Below are 6,000 nucleotides of genomic sequence, written 5' to 3'. Positions count from 1 at the left end.
TTAAGAATGATTGTGTCACCTCTGAACATGTGAATTTTTGATTATGCACTAACCCTCTAATGAGTTTGTTTTGAGTTTGGTGTGGAGGAAGTTTTCAAGGGTCAAGAGAGGAGGATGATATATGATTAAGAAGAGTGAAAGGTCTAAGCTTGGGGATGCCCCGGTGGTTCATCCCTGCATATTTCAAGAAGACTCAAGCATCTAAGCTTGGGGATGCCCAAGGCATCCCCTTCTTCATCGACAACTTATCAGGTCACTTCTCTTGAAACTATATTTTTATTCGGTCACATCTTATGTACTTTACTTGGAGCGTCTATTTGTTTTTATTTTTGTTTTGCTTGAATAAATGCTTGTGTGGGAGAGAGACACGCTCCGCTGGTTCATATGAACACATGTGTTCTTAGCTTTACTTTTAATGTTCATGGCGAAGGTTGAAACAGCTTCGTTCATTGTTATATGGTGGGAAACGGGAAATGCTACATGTAGTAATTGGTATAATGTCTTGAACAATGTGATACTTGGCAATTGTTGTGCTCATGATTAAGCTCTTGCATCATATACTTTGCACCTATTAGTGAAGAAATGCATAGAGCTTGCTAAAATTTGGTTTGCATAATTGGTCTCTCTAAGGTCTAGATATTTTCTAGGAAGGGTCGAACAACAAGGAAGACGGTGTAGAGTCTTATAATGCTTGCAATATGTCTTTTATGTGAGTTCTGCTGTACCGGTTCATACTTGTGTTTGCTTTAAACAACCTTGCTAGCCTAAACCTTGTATCGAGAGGGAATACTTCTCATGCATCCAAAAGCCTTGAGCCAAACACTATGCCACTTGTGTCCACCATACCTACCTACTACATGGTATTTCTCCGCCATTCCAAAGTAAATTGCTTGAGTGCTACCTTTAAAATTTCCATTCTTTATCTTTGCAATATATAGCTCATGGGACAAATAGCCTAAAAACTATTATGCTATTGAATATGTACTTATGCATCTTATCTCTTATAAGTTGCTTGTTGAGCGATAACCATGTTCCTGGGGACGCTATCAACTACACTTTGTTGAATATCATGTGAGTTGCTATGCATGTTCGTCTTGTCTGAAGTAAGGGCGATTTACCATGAGTTAAATGGTTTGAGTATGCATATTGTTAGAGAAGAACATTGGGCCGCTAACTAAAGCCATGATTCATGGTGGAAGTTTCAGTTTTGGACAAATATCCTCAACCTCATATGAGAATATTATTTGTTGCTAAATGCTTATGCATTAAAGAGGAGTCCATTATCTGTTGTCTATGTTGTCCCGGTATGGATGTCTAAGTTGAGAATAATCAAAAGCGAGAAATCCAATGCGAGCTTTCTCCTTAGACCTTTGTACAGGCGGCATAGAGGTACCCCTTTGTGACACTTGGTTAAAACATATGTATTGCGATGATAATCCAGGTAATCCGAGCTAATTAGGACAAGGTGCGGGCACTACTGGTATACTATGCATGAGGCTTGCAACTTGTAGGATATAATTTACATGATACATATGCTTTATTACTACCGTTGACAAAATTGTTTCTTGTTTTCAAATTAAAAAGCTCTAGCACAAATATAGCAATCAATGCTTCCCTCTGCGAAGGGCCTTTCTTCTACTTTTATGTTGAGTCAGTTTACCCATTTCTCTCTATCTTAGAAGCAAACACTTGTGTTAACTGTGCATTGATTCTTACATGCTTGCTTATTGCACTTGTTATATTGCTTTGCATTGACAACTATCCATGAGATATACATGTTACAAGTTGAAAGCAACCGCTGAAACTTAATCTTCCTTTGTGTTGCTTCAATGCCTTTACTTTGAATTTATTGCTTTATTAGTTAACTCTTATGCAAGACTTATCGATGCTTGTCTCGAAAGTACTATTCATGAAAAGTCGTTGCTATATGATTCAATTGTTTAACCACTGTATATACCATTGCTTTGAATCGCGGCATTCATCTTATATGCTTTACAATAGTATGATCAAGATTATGTTGGTAGCATGTCACTTCAGAAATTATTCTTTTATCGTTTACCTACTCGAGGACGAGTAGGAACTAAGCTTGGGGATGCTGATACGTCTCCAACGTATCTATAATTTCTGATGTTCCATGCTTGTTTTATGACAATACCTACATGTTTTGTTCACACTTTATATCGTTTTCCGGAACTAACCTATTGACAAGATGCCGAAGTGCCAGTTGTTGTTTTCTGCTGTTTTTGGTTTCAGAAATCCTACAAAGGAAATATTCTCGGAATCGGATGAAATCAACGCCAAACATCTTATATTTCCCGGGAGCTTCCAGAAAGTCAAAGGAGGACCAGAGGGGCGCCCTGGGGGCCCCACACGTGGCGGTGGCGCAGCCCAGGGGGGGCGCCCCCCTAGTGTGAGGTGGCCCCGTGGCCCCTCCGACTCTGCCTCTTCACCTATTTAAAGCCTCCTGACCTAAAACATCGACACCGATTGACGAAACCCGAGAAAACCTTCCAGAGCCGCCGCCATCGCGAAACTCCAATTTGGGGGACAGAAGTCTCTGTTCCGGCACCCTGCCGGGACGGGGAATTGCCCCCGGAAGCCATCTCCACCGCCATCTTCACCGCCATCGCTGTCTCCATGATGAGGAGGGAGTAATTCACCCCTGGGGCTGAGGGCTCCGCTGTAGCTATGTGGTTCATCTCTCTCTCTTTGTGATCTAGTTGAATATCATCTATGTGCTACTCTAGTGATGTTATTAAAGTAGTCTATCCCTCCTCCATGATGTAATGTTGACAGTGTGTGCATCATGAAGTACTTGATATATGCTATGATTGTGATCTCTTGTAGATTATGAAGTTAACTATTACTATGATGGTATTAATGTGATCTATTCCCCCTTTCATAGCTTGTCGGTGACAGTGTGCATGCTATGTTAGTACTCGGTATAATTGTGTTGATCTATCATGCACTCTAAGGTTATTTAAATATGAATATCGAATGTTATGGAGCTTGTTAACTCCGGCATTGAGGTGCTCTTGTAGCCCTACACAAATAGCGGTGTTCATCATCCAACAAGAGAGTGTAGAGTGGTTTTATTATGTGATCAATATTGAGAGTGTCCACTAGTGAAAGTAGGATCCCTAGGCCTTGTTTCCAAACATCGAATCTCCGTTTGTTTACTGTTCCGTTGCATGTTTACTCGCTGCCATATTTCATTCAGATTGATATTGCTACTCATATTCATCCATATCATTTGCATCTCACTATCTCTTCGCCGAACTAGTGCACCTATACATCTGACAAGTGTATTGGGTGTGTTGGGGACACAAGAGACTTCTTGCATTGTGATCGCAGGGTTGCTTGAGAGGGATATCTTTGACCTCTTCCTCCCTGAGTTCGATAAACCTTGGGTGATCCACTTAAGGGAAACTTGCTGCTATTCTACAAACCTCTGCTCTTGGAGGCCCAACACTGTCTACAAGAATAGAAGCGAGCGTAGACATCACCCCCCTTAAGTTTAGGGATTTGGACTTATCCCTTTAGGGGGCGCATGGGCCATGGTGGGCTGCATCCCTGCTGGCAGTGCAGTTGCCGTGGGAGTTGGCAATCTCTGTGGTGTAGCTTTTCTTCAGTTCCCCGGCAACGGCGCCAGAAAATAGACTTGATGGTTCTTATCGTTACGCCGACTTCACACTGTTGGGGAACCCCAAGAGGAAGGTGTGATGAGCACAGCAGCAAGTTTTCCGTCAGTAAGAAAACCAAGGTTTAATCGATCGGTAGGAGAAAGGCGCGACTTCTGAATATGTTGCTGGCTGAGTAGTGGCAGGGAGCACTACCGGCGTCAGCAATAACGTGGAACCTGCACACAACACAACCAAAGAACTTTGCCCCAACTTACAGTGAGGTTGTCAATCTCACCGGTTTGCCGAACACAAAGGATTAGACGTATCAATGGAAGGAGATGTTTGCAGAAAGTAAATAGAACATGATTGCAGTAGAATTTATCAGTAAAGGAAATAGGACCGGGGTCCACAGGTCACTAGAGGTGTCTCTCCATAAAGAAATAGCATGTTTGGTGAACGAATTACAGCTGGGCAATTGACAGAATATCGATCAATACATGACAAGATGATTAGTATGAGATTTGATATGGGCATTACAACATAATACATAGACCGTAATCCAACTGCATCTATGACTAATAATTCACCTTCAGGTTAGCGTACGCACCCCTTCCAGTATAAATTTGCAAGCAACAGACTATCACATTAAGCAATGTGTGTAAAGTAAACAATAGAATTACCCTCGGATAAAATATTGTTGTTTTCTCCCTAGTAGCAACAACACATCTACAATCTTAGAAGTTATAAAGTCACTCTTCCAGAAAACTAGAGGCATGAACCTACTATCGAGCATAAATACCCCCTCTTGGAGTCACAAGTGTCCACTTGGCCAGAGTTTCTACTAGCAACGGAGAGCATGCAAGATCACAAATAACATATGACATGAATATATAATCAATCTCAACATAGTACACAATATTCACCGGATCCCAGCAAACCAAGTATATAGGATTACATAAAGATGATCTTGATCATGTAGGGAAGCTCACAAGATCGATACATGAAGCACAAAGTGGAGAAGACAACCATCTAGCTACTACTATGGACCCATAGTCCAGGGATGAACTACTCACACATCACTTCGGAGGCAGGCATGGCAATGTAGATGCCTCCGGCGATGATTTCCCCCTCCGGCAGGGTGCCGGGAAGAACTTCAGACCCCCCGAGATGGGTTCTGCGATGGCGGTCGCGACATAACTTTTCGTGGATGGAGGCTCGGGTATCCAGGGTTTTCCCAAGAAGATGTATGAATAGGCGGAGGATTTAGGTCGGTAGGGCGCCTGGTGGGCCCAGACCACCCCTTGGCGCGGGCCAGGTTCAGGACGCGCTGTAACATCCCAAGTTTCAACAATAATAAATCAAGAAATAGAATTTCCCAAACTCAAAATTTGCAACAAACAAAAACTTTTTCTATGCATATAGTGTCATATATAGTTCCATGCATAGTGTGCTTTTCTCTTGTGCAATTGCCATGATGAGTGTTGTTTGTTGATCAAGAGTGCTTAAACCCTAAACCAAGATCACCTAACCCTAATTTGAGAAGAATAGAAGAAATAGAAAATAACTCAATTCTCACTCACATACAACTTTGGCCAATTATGCAAATCATCACCAAAGGCCACCATTGCTTGATCTATCACTTGTAAAATACTTATACATTATAAACAAACACAAATGCATCAAAGAAACCAGAATCAAATCAAAGAATTTCTCCAAACCAACATACATATGATAATGGTCAAAAGTGAGTTTTGTAAAATGTTCCTCACTTTACCCCTCTGGTTTTATCTTTTCTTAAACTAAACTTGGTCAACACTTGCCATGTCATCCAAGACCTTGTCAAGGTGAACAACTTTCATGTTGACCACCCATGCTAACTTTGACCAGGTTGACCAGAATGGATTTGACAAGTAGTGACCCTGAAACAAAGTGAAGATGACCCCATTTTTGAAACTTTGCAAATCAACTCCAAAATGAACACCACCACCACCATTCTAACAAAATAATTATATAAGTGAGTTACACCAAAAAGAAATCCAAAGTTCAACAAAAATGTTCATGCGGCCATTGTGTCGAACAGTTGGCAGGCATAGTTACAGATTTGTGTTACACCTCAATATCCAGTGGGTTTTTGCCTAAACCACTTTTAATTCGCGATGATGAGCCTCTACTGCATCACCTGCATCAAGCCCCGTCCTTGCCCTCTTCGTTTAAAGTGGAGAATGGAGGAGAAAAGCTCCACACCGTACCATGCCGGCCACCTTTGGCCACCATCTCTCTGGCCTCCCTCTCTCCTAAAATTCTTGTCTTGGAGCATCTACACTGCACAAGGATGATGACCATGCACGGCCGAGCCTCGCGCGCGCATGGCATTGGC

Source organism: Lolium perenne, chromosome 1 (genome assembly GCF_019359855.2).
Source record: "Lolium perenne isolate Kyuss_39 chromosome 1, Kyuss_2.0, whole genome shotgun sequence".
In the NCBI taxonomy this organism is placed as follows: Eukaryota; Viridiplantae; Streptophyta; class Magnoliopsida; order Poales; family Poaceae; genus Lolium; species Lolium perenne.
The sequence above is the reverse complement of the archived record's forward strand: the minus strand, read 5'-3'. Positions refer to the sequence as shown.